Below are 20,370 nucleotides of genomic sequence, written 5' to 3' on the forward strand. Positions count from 1 at the left end.
AGCCCCTTTACCCGTCCCCCCCGTCTCTCTTTCTACCATCTCCTCCGCTAACCGGCTCGCCCTCCCGTGGACTCATCCGCGAATCCACCGGAGTGCTCGCAGAGACAAATCTCCTTTTTCTCCGTCGCACCTCTCTCGGCGAGACGTAGCTGCGAGGCGCGCGTAGCCGGTGTGGAGCCGCGAGACGGAGGAGGACTCAATTATGTCCGCGAGATGAGCCGCGTCGCGTCGCGTTTGAGCGCTTTTCGCGCGTCTGTCACGCGCGGTGTGCAGACGCGACACAGTGCACTCCTCGCGAATTACGGTCTTCGTTCCCGTTGAGCTCCTCGCGCATCCTCGGAAGATGCACTGTCTCCGAGGGCCTGCGTCCACGACGCTAGAACCTGGTCCGCCGTTCTAGTTTCGAGAAATGTGTGCAGCCAACCAACTTGCAGCTTTTGTGGAATAGTCGCAAGTTGATTGGCTACGCACTTCTCGAAACTAGAACTTGGACCAAGTTCTGGCGCCGTGGACATAAGCCTTTACGTTCCGATAGCTAAATTCAGCCTCTCGTTAAAACGGATGCATATAGTTTCACGCAATGATATCAAAACTATACTGTGAGATGCAAATATAGGACGTAAAAATTAAGCGACAGTTAAAATTACTTTTCCGAAAGAATTATTTCGCAATAAATGTGCTGTAATGATACGACAATGCAGTGACGTGTGCAGTTATTACACGGATATGTATTTGAATGGTGATACACTTAGAAATTGAACGAAATTACATGTAAATGCAATTATATACATTAATTTATATATAAATTTTATATATTATTTATAACTTTAAATAAAAATCTCTCTCTCAGAGGCATCAGATCGTACGGATTAAGCAGCAGTCGCTATTTATCAGACTGTCGTGCATCGGTGAGCAGAGGCGATCATGATCGACAAGCTTTCTCCAAACCTATTATCGGCCCGTCGCCTCTGGCCACGTGTTGATCCACGTGCATGTACGGACGATACGCGTGCACCGTATTTCCATAGATCACGCCGTGCTGGCGGTTGTAGAAGGATGGTAAATAGGCGAGGGTGTCGCGTAACGAGATCATGGCACCGAGAAAATATCTCGTACGAGAGAGAGGTAACTTTCTCACCACCTATAATCCTCCTCGGTTGTCTCGTTGTAACGAATATTATGATTCTGTTTTACGGCGAGGAGAGATAAAACCTTGCGCTAAGAAAGAGATGGCAATGATAAAATAAATCATTCCAATAATAAGCTCAACATAGAAACGACAAATCTTTTAACGAACGACTGTAAAACTTATTGCATTCATCATTAACGCCTCTAGGTTGCAATAAAAAATGTTACGTAAAGCTAGGTAGGTTTCCAAAGTTATCGAAGCTTTGGTTTTGATAATCACTGGAGATATAATATCAATGTTAATGCGAAAATGACGGGGGTGAGATTGAAAGGTACTTCTGCGAGAGAGGATCATGCACTCGATGTCGGAATAACAAGACTAATTTGTCGAGACACAATAATGAGGGGTCATTAAGACGAGCGGATTGAGCGCGTGTCGGTGCCCCTACCGCGTGGCTTCCTCCTTCGCCGGTACCCTTTTATTCAGCCGGGGAGACGCGTCGTTGGTATCTAAAACCGAAATCGCCCATGATGGGCCACCGACACGTGCTTCTCGCGTCGATCACGTGCCGCGAATTCCCTTTTACGCCGTCCAACTTCCCCGTTAAACCTTCTTCCGCGATACAAATGCGGCAGGATACCCTCCCGTCTACTTTGTGTACGTCTCGTGTTGAAACGTAGCAATCAAAGTAAAGAAACCTTGGGTTCCAGTTACAAAATTAAACGAGAGAATTCAAGCAGCATAACAATATAAACCGCCGCGAAACGTCCGTTGCGAAGACTCGTCTTGAGAAAGATTTTAGTATTTTCAGCAGTCGTTTGAATTATGCGAACTATACTTACAAGAAAATGAATTTTTACATAAAAAAGTATTAATTTTGATTAGTGCTCTGTTGCGGCACCGGCAATTACGAATAGACGTTCGATAATAAAAACTTGGTCGCTGCACTAATAATGGGATGAAACAAAATGTCTATGTCCCGATTTTAGTCATAGATTTAGATATAAGAAACTTTGTGGAGCGCATACTTCCTTGTCTTATAGGTTGAGTGATTGTTATATTGTGTTACTACCAGGGTTGGGAAAGTTACTTTATAAAAGTAACTAGTTACAGTTACAGTTTTTTCGCTAACAATGTAACTAGTTACAGTTACAAGTTACCAATTCTGAAAAGTAACGCGTTACAGTTACAGTTACTCGAAAAGTAACGAATCATTACTTTGCAGTTACTCCCTTGCAATAAAAATAAAAATATCGAATCTGCATTTGAATTGTAAAGCGGCGATAAAGGCGTTTATGCGCAAATGCGAAGGCCTAATGCGACCTGTGGAGGTTGAAAAAATATATAAAGTAACTCTTAATGTAACTATTAAATTAGCTACTAGTTATCGAAAAAATGTAACTGAGTTAAGTTACAGTTACAGATGTAGAGAAAGTAACGAAGTTAAGTTAGAGTTACTAAAAATAAGTATCTGTAACTGTAACTTCGTTACAAGTAACGAGTTACTTCCCAACCCTGGTTACTACTCTTTCTTCGTAATCATAATCGTGACGAAGTTGAACAAATGTGCGACGCCGAAAGTGCAATATGTCTCCCCCCAAACGTTAGGAATTAATAACCGTTTAGTTTTCAACAGAACGCATACCTTACGGGAAATAGTGTCTTCTATCGCATGCTACACTCTTTAAAAGTCGATCAGTGCATTATCACTGAAAACAGTTGTAAGTGTAGCACTGAATAATTCAGTGAAACAGTGAAAACAGTGGTAGTCCACTGATTGACTTTCAGACAGCATGAATAATATATTAAAGTGCCTCTACTCTAAGTACATTTTGCGATTAATATTTTTTAGTAGACATTCATAAGGTATGAATATGCACGCTATAAATAGATTCGAGTTAATTAATAAACAGGAAATAATTTGGTTTTTTCATCGATATACAAATTTAACGTTGAACGCCGATTGTTACGAGTATTTTGCATACTTCTCGTTGTCAGTTTATTTCAGAATTGAGTAATTGAACCGCGCTAGTTACGAGGAATGAGACACGGTCGCAAAATCTTCCTGCAGAACAATTTGTAATCTAAAATCCAATTTCCCGGGTGGCATCGCAAGCGCACGTTTACGAGTCGGCGCATTATGGTCGCGTGACTTTGGGGACCAGTACGTCCGTTTGCATCCGGCAATGCATCGGTAATGAAACGAGGTGGGCAGGAGGCAATAGTCGTAAATAGCTGGCTACCTACTTACTTACGCGGGGCGCGAGAAGAAGGTGTGGCCCTTCTTTAGCCCTTGTTGGGCCCGGTGTAGTGCTGTTATTGCTGGTCATCCCGTTGAGAGCCATTAATTCAATGCAATTGAATCGTTTACAATTTTTTTCTCATTTGCGGCAGTAAAAATTAATAGTTCTTTCCAAAGTTTACAGCCTTTGTTTTTATTGTTAAGCAACTATTAAGTGTTTTCATCAGACGCAAAAAGTGGATCAAAATGATTTACGTGAACGTTTCTCTTTAAAAACGTATCAGAATATATATTTTATATTGCTTTGTTTTTATTGTTAAGCAACTATTAAGTGTTTTCATCAGACGCAAAAAGTGGATCAAAATGATTTACGTGAACGTTTCTCTTTAAAAACGTATCAGAATATATATTTTATATTGCTATAAAGCTTGTAAAATAATTAAAAGTTTTTGCAGAACACGGACATTAACATCACTCACTGTTTCGTCCTCTTTGCAGTATACGAACTTTTTAATCAATTAACAAGAAATCTTTAGGTAAGGACATTATCTGTTTTTTTTATTTCTCAGAAGAAAAGCTTTTGCCTTTTCTTCTTCGATATTTTAATAAATACGTGAAGTCATGTAGCAAATTTTGATCACTTCCGAGTAATCGTTTCAGCGACATTGTTATCACCGTCTGATCGGACACAAGTGAAAAATTCTACAGTAACAACGTTGACGTTTTACAGGATCCACGACCGAAGGACGAGGATCGAGAGACATTCCTCGAGAACGGAGCGTAGAAATCATCGATCCCAGACGGTGGATATCGGGGACGGAGACGGCGGAAGTGGAAGCGTCGGCTCTCGAAATTGCACATTCGAGCGGGACGACCGAGACGTTCGTGGTACCCTGCGCCGCGCTGGTAACTGGATAACAGTGCTCAGGTATACGTATCAGTTACGGAAAACTTCCGTGCACGCATTAACAACGTCGCACGTCCTCACGTACGCTGGTCGCGGCGCGAACGAATACGCGACAGGTTCGCGATGGATCTGGGTCGCGCGCGTTTAACCCTCATCACCGTTTTCACAGTGTCCTGGCTTAATTATTTCGGCGTACCATTATTTCACCACCTATCGCGAAACTACGATTTCGAAATTTTCATCCCCGTAGATATCGCAAAACGAGTCAGAGATGATTCCGAAGATTAGTTCCTTCAAATTGCCAGTATAATAATAAAATTTCAAATTTCATTCGACCACAGCCGGCCACATTTGTTAATTAATCGGTCAATGCAGAAAATGTATTGCGAAAAATATTACCTCAGCCAGGGTTTGAACCTGGACCCTTCTTACTCTCTGGGCGGGCGTCTCTCCCGAGACTCGTCTAGAGAGTAAGGAAGGTCCGGGTTCAAACCCTGGCCGAGGTAATATTTTTCGCAATAAATTTTCTGCATTGACCGGTTAATTAAGAAATGTGGCCAGCTGTGGTCGAAGGAAATTTAAAATTTTATCATTCTGAAGGTCAGTCGGTAGAGAGAGAAAGTAATCGTTCCTCATTGAAGGATTTCGCGAAGCTGATTCAAGTTCCATAATCAAATAATTGAAGCTTAGCCGTAGTATAACTGATATGTTCATCCCGTCATTTGTTTCGTTTTGCGCCGGATCCCTTCTGCGCATCCGACATTGCTCTGGGCAGATCAATGATAGAAAAGTTGTATGTGCGGTAGTGTGGCTTTGATGAGTACGTACACACACATCGCTGGATGGCGGAATACCACGCGATCGGAAGATCGCAAAGATCAAAGGGGTCAGCAGAGAGTGGACCATAGACATAATATATCTAGACCGAGCATTGAGCAGTGCGGGTGGAGGTTCACGTAGAAAAGGACGAACTCCGATTTGTGCTATTTCGTTTTCTCTCGTTCGCATGTGAACAAGAGAGAACTGTTCAAATAAAGGCAAACGCTCGGTCTAGATATATTATGGCTATGGAGTGGACCTACTAGTTATACTATGATTCCGCCATGCCTTGTTAGGTAAATAAAGTACTGTGCATCGGTCTATCACCGGCAAGGTAGCAGTCTAGTAGTATATGTAGAAGTCTGCGGTAGTGTGAAATCAGTGTGTAGTAGTGTAGCGTGCACACACGCACACGCCGCTGGGTCCTGACCAAAACCATGGCGGAATAGCACGTGATCGGGACCGAAAAGATCAAAGGGCCGACATGGAGTGAACATACTATGGCTTAGCCCGGACGAAAGAGACAATTGAGTATGATATTTTTTTAACGTAATAGTGGCTAGATTTCTTCAGATAAATGCTATAAATTATAAACTGTTATTGTCGCACGCTTAGAAGAAATATTTGATGCTGAAGATGTGAAGCTAGAGAGAGAGAGAAAGAGAAGAGTCGCTACAAGAGCTTATCAATGATTTCGCGCAAAGAAAATAATGAATTAATGGATAATGGGCTAAGTAAATATACATCGGCTCTCATGAGAGCGCCGGCGTCGTAACGCGCGTGGAAAAAAAATTCGACGTACACTATACACCTCCTGGAAGGCGTCTCTTCTGAAACACCAACAACGCGCCTGCTTATATTATTGCCTGCATACATATTTATGCGCGGAGGTGGAGGAGGGTGAGAAAGGTCGACGATGGAGGAGGAAGGACTCGTTTGAGTTAGTTATTACTGAATCAATTACCCACTCGTATTTATAGGGTGTAGCGTGTGTTTCTTTTCTGTTTCTCTCGACACTCTCGTGCTCCTTTGCGAACTACGGGGGAAATGGGAGGCGAAGACAAAGAGAAAGAGACAGAGGGAAAAGATATTACATCGAGATACGACCGGAAATTCACGGGGCTTCTCGAAATATACGGAGTTGACGACGACCGGTAAATCGCGTGAGATCGGCTTTTTCACGCGACTTATTAAATCTTGTTGAATGCAAAATCATATTGAAGGATGACAGCTCGCTCATACGTGGTTTAACGAACAGCAATACCTTGATTCGCAGAATAACACTGTCATTTTGTGAGTTGTCACTTCCGTCTAATTTGATGCCACGTTAATTAAGACAACAGCTTTGTCCCTCGTAAGTTATTAAATATATTAATTTTCATATTTCATTAAATAACAATTTTTTAATAAAACTTACGTTATTATACTTAATTTTTTTAATTATCTATTTTTTCTATTTCATTGAAAGTCAAGATTTTTCATTTATCTATTTCTGTTTTTTCGCTCCTTGGTATTGTTGCACGGAGATTTAATATCCTCTCGCAGAAAAAAATTATCCATATGTCATATCAACTCGACATCCTCCGATCTCGAGTATTCTGATTTTATTGGTGTAAGTTAAACGAATACCACGGATTACACATGTAGATCGGACGAGAATGACTGTGGTTGGCCGCCGGACTTAACATCTTGCACCTTCGTTTGATCCTTATCGCTTATCCGGCGCAAGGCGGAACCGCCAAGAGGGAGGTTTCCCTACAGCACTACGCCCTTCGTTTGCAATTAGAGAGATACGAGACACTCGGTTATTATCTGTCGAGCGTGGCGGCGGCATGGCGCATGCACCCAACGCGCGACTCCTAATATATTCGAAACCCTGCCGAGGATTGTGTTGCGCGGACTGAAATATTCCGCGCCATAAATTTCGCGCTAGTGTTCGCAAAAATCCGCTACGCGGGTCGGCGCGACCCGGCGAGTTTCCATTATCGAGGTATACGCGGAATTGATGGGCGTCTATACTGCAACTTGGTTTGCTATCGTTGATAGTAGTTTTAGTTTCGCGTATCGTATGATTTTTATTTCGTAGCATTTATTGAATAATCCGGTAACGCATATTAATTTTTAGCAGCGACTCTTGTACCTGTAACCTTCACCTAACTGAGTCGTTGAACGATTACGTTTTTTTTTTGGGGTATTACCGCGCGCAACGAGCACTGGCTCGAATTTCTTCTTTCGTATTATTTGCTATTAAAAATTGGGAGAGAATTCGACTGAAAGATTTCGAGTAATTGTGACGGCACACAGAGAACGGAACATAACACTTAACATTTTCGTCTTTATATCTCATATAAAACGCAAATATGTGACTCCAAATCTTTCTTTCTCTTTTATAAACATCGTTTGCAAACAGTTTTGATTGAGAATAGTTCGAGAACATTGCGGATACAGTTGGCCGACAATATTCCGTGGTTATTTTTTCCAGGCCAACCAGTTTCGTATTTCACAACGTTGAACGTAGATACTGGAATTTGAATTTTTATATGTTTTTACCGGTAAAAAAACATATTAGTAAATGTAGACACATTGAAGGAGATTCGACAGTTATTCCCGAATAACGTGAAAGAGATGTAAATATTGCAATAAATAGATCCTTTTGACCATTATTATCGCCATTGTCCGTTTTTCAATGTCGATACATTTCGAAAACAAAGAAATCAGACAAGTTATTTGTGTACACGCATATTTAACCGCAGATACAGACCTGCGTTAAATATTGTGCATTATTTTTCATCTCCCGGCGCAAAACAAAATATAATTGGCTCTATGCAACTGCTCGCGGATAACCGATCGACGGCTTGCACGCAATTGACAAACTCGCGGAACATTTCGAGAGACACGCTCGTCGTAAAAATATACGGGAATCTATGACAAACCGATCGTAATAACGCCCGACAAATGTATAGTTAACAGCGGTCCAGTAAGTCGGTTTCGAAGAGGGGGGCGGGGGGCGGGGAGGGGGAAGAAAAAAATGTTGAAACTCGAGCTGCTATTGGGCGCGGTCGCTTCTGTGATGATCGAGATTTCACTCGCGCAGGGCCGCCGAGCGCTCTTCTTGCGACCGATCGATCGCATAGAGATCAATGTGCCGCTCATAGTCAATACGTAGGCGGAATATTTAGTGACAAAGAGCCATTAATGAATACGAGAAACAATTAAATGTGTAATATGCGACGCGATATTGCTATGCTATCGATATATGTATAAATGGTATTATACATTTCGAAAAAGTACACATTGTATTTATGGAAATTCGTTCAAGCCTAATATGTTATCTCTCTTGCCGTCTATTGCATTTAATGAAATTATTATGACGATACGTAATTTCATCCGTTTCCGTTCATTTTTAATGATTTTTCCGCGATAGTCAGCAGTTTAAAAAAAAACAAGAAGGGACAGTTCTGTTTTATTTTAAAATGTTGTATAAAAATTTTATGAATTATTTTGTTAATGCATCCAAATGGATGTACTGTTAAACCGAGCGCAATATGTCACTGGATAGCTCTGCATGTTTAAGTCTACTAACTAAAATATATAAATGATAACACAGGAAAGAGAGGTTTTATTGAGATAAATTTCAATAGATAATTTTGTCGATAAGAAGACGAGACAGGGAAAATTTATAGCTGGATTAGCTGTCGTAAGAAAAAGAGACGTTAAGTCAGTCACAGATAGCCGTGATATAAATTCTCAAATACATTGCATATAATGAATAAGTACAATGGCCGTTAATACCGAATAGCAGAGGTTGGCTACCACATTTTCCTAACGAGGGAATATCGATTACCGAAAACGTCAGACGACGAGTTACGACTAAGTTTAATCACTATTCTCCGAATAATTAAAGGAATTTCTGTTTTCCTCCCTTTTTCAATTTGATCCGTTTCTATCTTTCATTCTCGTCCAACTTTTTATCTGCCGTATCTCGTGTGAAAGAAAGACTTTTTCGTTACAAGTTCTCTTTGCAATCTTTAATAAAAACTGAATACCTACAGTGGACTCTCGTCATTCCTTGTATAAAATTTATAGTAGTTCGTCAAAGTGAGAGCGAGAGAGAGAGAGAGAGAGGGGGAGAGTTTCGGTAGTTCTTAATTTTATTTAAGGTAAAAAAGCGAATAGAATATATAATTTACAAACATACATTTATAAACGTCACGTAATGCCTTTTACATGTGGCTGATGCTCCGCTTGGGTGCCATCCATTCCGCCCGTCACAATTAAAGAAAAAAATTAGTCACGACAAGCGGATTATTGAGAGGACCGGATTAGCGAGAGTTTACTGTATTCGTATCCTTTCAGATTAATGAAATTTTTCACGCGTTAAAAATATATGAATATGATGCTTCTCTTACACAATGTTAAAATATCCGCAACAAAGCTGTACTCGAATTTGCGATATTTAAATCGAATTTTTTCCAGAACATTAATTGTATTCCGCACGTATCGAGCAGCGAATTAAACGTATTGAAAAATTGCAAATAAAATGCCCAATTGGCAGCTGCCGCGAGTACAGCGGGAGTTTAGCGAATGCGGCCCGAATCTGTAGACGGCCCTGACGAGGGGGTCGCTCGAGTAACCGGGAGCAGAGGGAAAGGAGAGACGGGGGCTTGGGGCGAGCGGGTGGTGTGGGGTCTAGGTGTTAAAACACGGTAATTAACAACGAGGAACGCCGTGAAGAACCGACGAGGACGAGAGAGAGAGAGAGAGAGAGAATAGGAGAGAGAAGGAGACCGCCGACTCTCTCCGGTGGCTACCAAGATTTACAGCCAAATGGCCGCGTATTTATGAACTACGCCGGTTGGTGCGGGCGCGACGCACACCCGCACGCGTTTTGCCGCTCGTGAACGCGCGTGTGTGAGTTCGTTTGTACAGCGGATGCGCTCGCAAGGGTCGGCGAGAGCGGAGTGCTAACCGGCCATCGATCATGTTTCGTGGATAGTTAGGAGCCATGAAACATTCATGCGCGATCGACCACCCATCGCAGCCCGTGGTCTTCGCGTTTGAACGGGATTGCAACGGCGTGCGATCGCCGTCGCGGCACGAGGTCGCTCGAGGATTGTTACTGGCTCAGGCAGCCTGAGTCTGTGAACGACGTGGAAATGTCTCAGGCCTGGCGTTTCATTTTCTGGTTGACTGTCAGCCGGAGGTTCGTCGATGCTCTGTCTCTTCCTAGATAGCAATGTAGAAAAAAAAATAGAGAGTCGACTAATCCCCGGTTAACGGTTAACCGGAAAATGAAGAACCGGGCCTCAGCGTCGAAAGTCGAAGGGACGATTTTTACAAATCGTATGCCAGCGTATCAATGATATATTTTAATTCAATCAATAATAATCTGTATATACCGAAGCCCCTTACCCCGGTTTTCATCAACGTTGTTTAACTTTGATCTCAGTCTAATTCATCCTTTGTCTCTATTCCCTTAGAGAGAGACAAAGGATGTACTTAAACTAAGATCAGAGTTAAACGACGTTGGTGAAAATCGGGATTAGTGTTTCTCCTCCCCATTTGTTTTTCCTTTTTGGTCTCTTGATGCGATCCAAGAGACACGTGAAAATGGAACGAATCCTTCCCCCCCCCGGCACGATCGCTTGATCGATCGAGAAAAGGGGATCGGGCGAGCGTGTATCTCGACGATTGGCGTCGGTGGTAGGTTTCCTCGTGCGCGAGGACGACGGCATTTTCCGAGGGTGGCTGCTTTATTATCGGCGCGCGGCCTTAAATCTCCGAGCCCGGGACCCCACACTCGCAGCAGATCCCGTGGTGCTTCTCGTCGAAGCCTTCTCCACTCTCCCGGCGTGGCAGTCGAGTTGTTGCCGGCCATAATACATTATGCCTACCTAAGGCTGTTAGTGGCCGACTCGTGCTGGCGCGCGTTAAGTTATTAGAGAATCAATTACTCCTCCGCTATTGTTTATGACGGGCCCCGGGGGCCCGAGACGCACCCCTCGCTCGTTCTCCTCGGCTGTCTCTCTTGCCACTTACCTCCTCCGACGTGATACTTTGCTCAACATTTATACCAGCTTCCCCTCCCATTAAATGCCGCGTGTATTTTTTTCCTCTCTGCTGCCGATATACATTACGGCGCGACATCGCGCCCGATTAAATAATATATTAATGTGTAACGTTACACGTTAACGTGTTACTCGAAATGCACAATGCGACGGTACACTTTTTCTTTATACACGCGTGGCCGTCGACGTTTTTCAGAGTTGTATCAAATCTGATTTCACTTGGCGACTAGAAGGAATTTATTTAGATGTCCCTACGTCCCTTATGTTTAATGTGCTATCTGAGGCGCCACACAAATCGGTCCGCCCCTGAGCACAATCCAATCGATCCTCGTTCATTACAAGAACATCCATTTAGAGTTGACTCTTCGAAGCTGCGACAGCGAATATAAACGAGCGCTGTTTAGCACGCCGGAGGTGCGTCGACATGAACAGAAAGTACCTTTAATTTATGTCCGCTGCCGCCATAAGTATCATGTGCGTTACTTTGTTACAAATGGCTCTCTTTCCTACATTTATATTCTTTTCCGCTCTACATTAAGTTTCTCCAATTTATCGCTGGGATTATATTATCCTAATTACATCAGGCAATATACGTGGTCAGATTTTTCTGTAAAATTTACCCCGAAAATCATGTTATCGTGGGACAGCGTGGCATTTTGAAGAGCTTTATGAGAGCTTTTCGAAATTAATTTAATCTCGCTATTAAAATGTGTACTAGCAAGTATAATTAGAGGAAAGTTTCCTATTATGAGATAGGATCCTAATATAGGAAAGCGGGGTTTCCGTTAGATTAATAGACATCACCGGTTGACTCCGCCATGAATTTATTGCTTCCCTCGGAGCTGTTTAATGGAAAATTCATTGCTAGATTGTGTAATCGTTGTAAAAGAAGATTTGTGATTGAATTTGGATGTTGAAAACCTGCAAAATGTACGGCAATATTTTAAACAACTCGCAGAAAATTCGTCAAAATGCCGCGTTGTCCCACGATCGCGCGACTTTCGGGATAAATTCTAAGAGAAAATTCTCTCCGAGTACGAAGACGCGTGTTCATAGGGAAATCAATTGCGCGAGATTTTTCTTTCGGAGCCGTTGAGAAAGTTACGGCTCGCAATCAGACAGTCAAAGAGAGGGTGGGAGAAAGAGATTATCGTATAAGATAATGTTAAAACAATTATACGTTGCTTTTCACCACGAAGTAATAATTTGGAATTCGTGGCATGCAGCGAAAGGAAAATTTCGCGACTGAGAAGTAAAAAAAAAAGAAGCGGACGTTCTTGTGGGGCGTGGGGATACCGCATGGCGGTGCGAAGCGGTCTGTCATTAGGCCCGATATATCTCACGCCGACAACAACACATCGCAAACAAGAAATGACATCGAGGTTCCTCTCTCTTTCCTTCTCGCTGCCATTAACGCGTCTGCGCGTACCTGCAACTTCGAACGCCTCCCCCGGCCAACACGATGACCAGTTATGCCTCGACAATTCGTGAGAAATCCCACGATACCGACTTTTCTGCGCGGGCCCAATGATATTCCTGCGAGATATTCAACGGGACAGTTAAGAAATATCTTACGGACGAAAATGCGTCCGTTCCCTTTACGTTTCGTCCCGACCGACGTGCTCTCGAAAGATCAGTCAGTGAATTGTCACTGAAAACAGTGACTGTTCGCTGTTTCCAGTGATAATCCGCTGATTGACTTTTAGAGAGTGTACGACTCTGGCGTCAGAATAGAACAGGAGCACCTCGATTGGAAAATGAACTAGGATATAATCAGTACGTGGCCGAAGACTCTTGGCAGGTACTGGCCGTATTTTGACGTTATTTCTATTTGAAATGGCATATCAACTTTGTCTCTTCCAATTAATAAATAAAAACTGCTAATGTGGACGAAAAGAGAATACGATATGCCTATTAAGATTCTAATTTTGCAAAATTAATATTAATTTAATAAGATGTTTATTTTTAGCACAATGGAGTCGCTGAAATAGTCTACGTATATCTTATGGATTGGAAATTTTTGATATCTTTCTCCTATTTCTTCACTTGTTGTGCATAAAACGCGTCATTACTTCAACGGAGCCACTACCTCGGCGCACGGAACAAATTATTTACCCCGAGAGAGAATGGGGAGAATAGGTAATTTACAATTACTCACGTAACTCCGGGCGTTTCGTGTCTGATCATTATTATACGAGCCCCATCGTTTTCGCGAAGCCAATAGTGTGCCCCTCGGGTCTTCCGTCTACCCGTTCGCGAATCAATTTTTTCCCTCCACGAGTGGACGTATGAAATTAAAAAAGAAACTCGTACGCGCGCGAGTCGGGGGAGAAGGAAGGGGAATACCCGCAAGTAATTCGATCCAAGCAGCACACGTGTGCCTCGCACTTTCCGCCAAGACGCTTAATAGAACAATGCACCTTCGATGCGGCAAGATTGCACAGCCCGCTTGATGGCTTTATGTCTTCCGCATCCAGGGATGCAAATCATCCGAATTGTCACACATTACGAGCGTATTACAGTGATCCCACGGAAGGATAACCTTAATAAGCGCGCAGCAAACTGCAGGTATCCAGGTAGGCGTCCCTCGATCGACGGATCGTCTTTAAATCGCTGGTAATCATCTCGTGCGTTCGTCTCGTTGCTCTTAAATAGCGTCAAGCCGATTCAGTTGAAGCTACATCTTCTCTGCCGCCGAGACGTCAACTTTTAGAGCCGCACGAAAATTCATATAATGACTCTTTCAGGTTTGTCTATACTTTTAATATTTTCAACCGCTTTCCCCGGCATACTTTTGAAACAATTTTCTTTATGCACGTCTCTAAAATGTGTCTTTGTACGTGAATATATTAATTTTCTATTACATAACTTGATTTTTTGTATTAGCGATAGTATATTTATAGTCATAGAAAGTATCGTATACATTCTCGGGGAAAAAATGGAAAAATCTCACTATATATGTCTCAATCATGTAATATCCAATCATATCTCGTGAGATCCAATTCTAAAATTCAGCAGATCCTCAGAGGTTTGACACTTTTCTCGAATGTTCGGGATTATCCATTGAGATCCACCTAAATCTAATTAAATGTTCCATTAAGACACTTAATTAGAACTCAATAGACATAACTTCGAATATTTAAGAAAAGTATCGGATCTTTGAAGATTTGATGATTTTAGAATTGGATATAATTAGATATTACATGACTGAGACATATACAATGAGACATTTTTATTTTTTCCCGGGTTGTCACTAGTTTTTACATTGGTTCGGTTAAAATCCGTGCATGAAAGATTATGTTACGACAGTATCGTTAATAATTGACAATTAAATAGCAGCTTAGTGACGCCAGTCAAGAAATCAAGAATTTTAATAAGTATGGAAACGACCTTACTGGCAATTCTTTACATTCCTCCCCTTCCACGTTTCCTTATAACTCCTGCACATGACTTTAGGCTTATCTATCGCTTATTCTGTTTTCCAACGTTGTACAACGAAATTTCTCACTTCTAACTTAATTTTCACATCTCTAATCTGACGAATCTTGTAAGTTTTATAATATTATATAAGATAACACCTTAATTTTTTTTTCCGTTGTGTAAGAACTTGCCCTAATTTAGTTCATATTTCGTTTATCTATTCTTCAGACTCTTGTAAGTTTGTTACCTGAAGAGGACCAGTATTGCTGGCCGAAACGTTGTGTTTTATTGTAATAAAGAATTGCCAGTAAGGTCGTTTCCATGCTTATTAAAATTGTTAATAATTAACTTGACATATCTTGGTCTAAAAAGCAAAGTAAAAAAGATTAAAATACTGTAATGTAGCAAGACTACTAATGTTGTGCGGTTTTCAAGAGAATTGCAAAATATCCGTGTATAAAAAATTCGTTAATAATATCAAACCTTACACGTTTTTGGCAGTGAACCCCTTGCTGGTCAAGAAAGTCATTCTGAATCGACCTGACGCGTATCGCGAGCCACAAGGGTCACGAGGGGAGGCCCGTTTGGGCCCGGCGCGATGTGATCTTATTATACCGCGAAGCGATGATGACCGTGTTTAGGTGTTGGCTTGCCAGATTTAAGAATACACTTCGTGCCTGGACGATTATGGTAACGAGGCCTCTTTAGTCACGTTGACGTGCACCTTGTTCGCGAATAAGGCGCGATATCCCGTACACGCACGGCGACCTGCACCGGTCGCTCGGTTCGCCTCCTTATTGAAACTTTGCGGTTGCCAGCCACGATGGCGGTTGCCAGACGGAAAACTGTCAAGGATCGTTAGCGCGCCCGATAGATAATACATTCGGCATCGGTCTCTCATTATTTTCGCATCAAATGTATAATACAAAAATGGATTTAATCCATTGAAGGGTTCTCCAATATTTCAAGTGGTGAGTAATAAGCGAACCTTCGTGTAGTAAATCCAGTTACACGTAGCTTATTTCATTTGTCTCTCACTTGGACACATCATTCACTTTTGCTAATAAGTTTATCTATAAAGTAGATAAAATGGAAAAAAACAGTAGACCTATAATCATTTTGTGAAAATCTTGAGACTTGTATCTCAAGTTAAACAGGTATAAACATTGGACCTTTATTGTTAGAAATGTATCAATCGAAGACTTTCAGATTTATTTAATCAATAGAAACGGGAGAAATGCACAATTCAATTCGTTAATCAATTTCATTACGTGAGATAATTAATATATGTATATATCAATTTTTTTAGAGCATCTCGATTTTATAAAATTCTAATATTTAAATAGGAGAAAATGTTGTCCGAGAGTCTACTTTCTGCTCTTTTCAAATTAATTTTCGTGCCGGCGTACAGATTAATAATGACTTCATACCTGGGGAAACTCGATTTACCGATATGTCACACATTACAGCCGTATTACGGTGATTCGCGCGCGAGATAGCTATAATAGCCAGGATCCCAAAAATGCAGGTATGCCGAGGTCGAGGGAACGCTCGCAAAATCATCTCTTAAACTGCCGATAATTTCTTACGTCGTGCTGGGCCGGTCTTTTTTCCCGAGGGTTGAGGTAGACACAAGTGTATCGTGTGCGAAATTCATTGCAACGGCGAATCCTCGTATCGGGCCAGCGCATCTCAGTGTACTTTGATGCACGCGGCCGTTGAGATTTTGCATTTAAATTCACGCAGAGTCCCCCGCGATTTTAAGTCCCCTTTCAATCGATATACGCGAGCCGGCGAATAACATTCGTAATATTTTATTTTGCATAAATAACCGTTAAAAGCGGTCGTTTTATTAAGTTATATTAATTTATTTTTACCGCATTAAATAAGAGAAAAGTCAATAAATGGCGGAGAGTGTGACAAATGACCGGGTTTACAAATAAAGTGTAATTTACGCGAAGCGCCGCGCGACAAATAATTTATACGTTTCAGTTTAAGCTTTTGCATTTATTGCAAAAACATCGTGAAATTAAATCGCGCGCATAATTACTGTTATTACGCGATAAGATTATATTTTGCTTTCATTTCCAGTGCGGATAATTGAAATATTATAATTGCTAATATAAGTGAAAAATCAATTTCCGTCTTCGTTTTTTAATTTCGGTATTATTCCAGATGACGTATTTCTGTTAACGATTTAGCATGTACAGCGATGGACAGAAAGGTTGCGACACTTCTTTTAATGAGTTTAGAAACGCGCGTTTAGGTCTACGTTCCAAAACATGTTCTCTGAGGAAAAATTTTACTTGAGAAATAGATCAAAATGGTTTCGGAATAGCCACGGAGTAAAATATTCCTCGGAGATAAAGACTTTGGAACGTAACCCTGAATCTAAACGCACGTTCCTAAACTCACTAAAAAAACTGAAACTACACAGCGATGGACAGAAAGGCTGCGACACTCTTTTTAATGAGTTTAGAAACGCGCATTTAGGTTTACGTTCCAAAACGTTTTCTCTGAGAAAATTTTTACTCGAGAAATAGATCAAAACTGCTCAAAATGTTTTTGGAATGGCCATGGAGTAAAATGTTCCTCGGAGAAAAAGACTTTGGAACGTAACCCTGAATTTCAATGAATGTTCCTAAACTCAGTAAAGAAAAAAGTGTCGCAACCTTCCTGTCCATCAACGTATACGTACGCAGTGATGTCTTAATTTTTAATGAACCAGAATCTAGATCTTGATCTTTCTAAATTGTACAGAAGATCTTCAGCGCTTTGGTACGGCTGGAGATTATCGTCGAAGTGGCCGAAAAATCTGTTATTAGAGATTCACAACGGGAACGTGCAAGCGAATCGTATAAATATTTCTCCTCTGTCACCAATAATCAATCCCTTCGTTTTCTTTTCATACAGACAGGAGAGGGTTAACAACCTAGCCGGGGACAAGGAGGATGAGCGAGGAACGGCGGAGAAAATAAGCGGACATCGCGGGAGGAAGATCGAGCAACAAGATCTCACGAGGTATCTCGATAAATCCCCTTCGCTGGACAAATAACGACAAGGCTCATTACTATAAACACGTCTCGCGCGCGGTCTCTGCGTGTGGCGCGTCGGGTTGCCGCGCTCTCCACGGCCATTTATTTTTATATCCGCGTGTCTCCCTTGTTCGTTATTATATTATCCAGCGCGCCCGTCCCAATCGCGCGTCGCGCGACCGACATTTTTGCGTCCCGCACGAATATGAAGAATGCAACGAGAACAACTGGAGACCCGTGCGCCTGCACGGCCGCGAAAAGACGTCGCGTTGGCAGATGACAAAGTTTCTGCTGCATAAAATTTCTTTCGAATGCCTTTTCGTCCGTCAGCTGCCCAGCTTTCCCGGCATACAATCTTTTGTGACAGTTAATTGCAAGCACGAACTTGCATTGTATTGCAATTAAAGCTGAGCCAAGCGTGAAATAATAATTACAGTCTCTATTTTGCAAAAATGTTTGCAATCTTCTACTCGGTAACGTCAGTAAAAATAATTATCGCAGCCGCGAGATATAATATTTATATATTATAGCAAACAATAATCTGTATCTTCTGTTGTCGATATGATAATTGTAAGTAGAAAGTGATCTTCGCCGCCCTTTTCCCTGTACTTTGCGCCTTGTTATGGTTAAACTAGAAGCGCGACGTCATTATCTGACCTTTATTTATTCGGTAGGTAATGTAAACCGAAGCCCTGGCACCACCGACATCGATATAACGTGTCTGCACGGCAGCCCAATCGATACGTCAATTAATTTTTGAAAGGAGGTTGCTCTCGACTAATTTAAATGGTCAGACGGGACATGGGGAACTGATGTGTGTACTACACACAGACACGGGCGTTCAAGCACCTGGCGGTTTCCTTTCCTTCCAACCCACATTTTTACTAAATATTATCGTGACTATGTCGATATATTTCGACGCTACGAGATGTGCAGATAAATAATTTTGGTTATTCGCGTATAGAAAAAATGTTTGCATGGATATAATAGATGTTGCTTAAATATAAATTGCAAAAATTCAATAAATTGCATGAAAAAAATATACGAATGTAGAAATAGGACACACTGAATATAAATATGTAGACATATTAATATTTCGGTGAAATGTTGCCACTTTGTACTTCGCTTTGCCATTTTGTATCTCAAGTGGCGTTGATCGAAAGTTACAATTGCCACAAGTCAATACTATGAACCGTTTTGATTCTAAAAGGGTTAAGAGTTCAAATTATGGGCAATGTTATCAAAGATTGACTTGTGGCACTGATAACTTTCGAACAGTATCACCTGAAATACAAAATGGCAAAGTTTCAGCCAATTTCGCCGAAATCCATTTCCCATAAAGTTAGTGTGGAGTCCCTTAGTTAAAAAATAGATATATAAAATTTGTGTATATCAGTTCGAATTTATTTAAAAATAATCTTTCGAGGAATATTTATAAATTTAAAAAAACATTTATGATGAAACGAAAATGCATTTAGTATTTTTTATACAATATAAATTCAACTTATATTCACGTCGCGTTCAATTTACATTGACGCAACATTTTTTACGACAATCACATCGCTTCGCAATATCTCTGCGAAAACTGTTATCCCAATATTTCTGAGAAAATTGCTTCGTAATACCCTTGTAAAGCTCACTTCCTTTGCGAATATTATTTGATGGCAATCGCAATATTAAAAGCGTATAAAAAAATCGCATTAGTACTTAGAAGTTGCAACATATTTTGCAAATAAAACAGATAAAACGGAAAATACATTCTTGCAAAAGTATTAAAATTTGCGAAATAAAATTTGTGTTATCTATTCGATAAAGAAAAGCCAATCGCACGTACATTAAGCAACCGGGAATACGTGGATGATAAATCGCAAATTGAAAATTGCAGTAACAGCAAAATCGTTTTACACCGAATATTATTGATCATCTTTGGAAAGAAAATTAAGCGAAAATTAATGGCACTTATGCAAATCTAACGAAATTTCTATTTCTATTCAGAAATAATTGTGATGAAGAAGTTATGAAAAGAAAATTATAGAAAAATTAGATCTTTATACATCAGTTTGTTCGAAATAATTTCAGTGAAACTTCGTAATTTCCCTGATTCTAAAATACTCTATAAAATTCTTTTTTCTCCGATACTGTTATTATATGGAAAATTAAAAACTGAACAAATAAAGAAACGCGAAATATATTAACAAACGTAAAATAATTGTAACTTTTTATTTATATTTATGATTTTTTTGTGATTTGTAAAGTTCAAACGTATGCGCCAAATTTTCTACGTTCAAAAAACTTTATGCCAAAATTTGAAACATCGAGAGCAGATGAGTATCTAATATAAATAAATAACATAATGTAAATCATATTTATGTTTATAACATACTAATTATATTTTATATAGGAGATTAATCTCAATATATTATTAAAATAAAAAGTTTCAAATTCAATATTAATTCAATAATTAAAATAAATAAAAATTCAATATTAAAATATGTATTAAAATATATATATAGAATTATAAAATTTGTAAAAATTATGAAATATCACAGTATTCTTTTCACTTTGTGTGAATTTAATGGCATCGTATGGATTTGTTTAATTTGTTAAAAAATTGTTTTAATTTATACTTCCAAATACTATAAAAGCTTTTAACCTATTAATGCATATTGTACAAATCGTATTGATAAAGATATGTCATATAATATCATTAAAATAAGATAACAAATAAATAGACGAGAGAGAGAGAGAGA

At 40.3% G+C, this 20,370-nt stretch overlaps 1 protein-coding gene and 1 long non-coding RNA gene across 4 annotated transcripts in view; one reads left to right on the forward strand and one right to left on the reverse strand.

The window, feature by feature from the left end:
- The window catches only part of LOC105562527, a 42,196-nt gene that overhangs the window by 14,716 nt on the left and 7,110 nt on the right, over positions 1–20,370 (reverse strand). The window lies entirely within an intron of this gene.
- On the forward strand, positions 451–19,791 carry LOC105562526. 3 transcript variants are annotated; one of them, XR_001008978.1, is made up of 6 exons: positions 451–771; positions 851–1,125; positions 3,827–3,907; positions 4,102–4,299; positions 17,499–17,606; positions 18,295–19,791. It is a non-coding gene; the product is annotated as an uncharacterized LOC105562526 (long non-coding RNA). The 3 variants fall into 3 exon arrangements; XR_001008977.1 differs by having other exon boundaries at positions 17,499–19,791; XR_001008979.1 differs by lacking the exon at positions 3,827–3,907 and having other exon boundaries at positions 17,499–19,791.

Source organism: Vollenhovia emeryi, unplaced genomic scaffold (assembly GCF_000949405.1).
Source record: "Vollenhovia emeryi isolate VEMERY1.0 unplaced genomic scaffold, V.emery_V1.0 DF939186.1, whole genome shotgun sequence".
NCBI lineage: Eukaryota > Metazoa > Arthropoda > Insecta > Hymenoptera > Formicidae > Vollenhovia > Vollenhovia emeryi.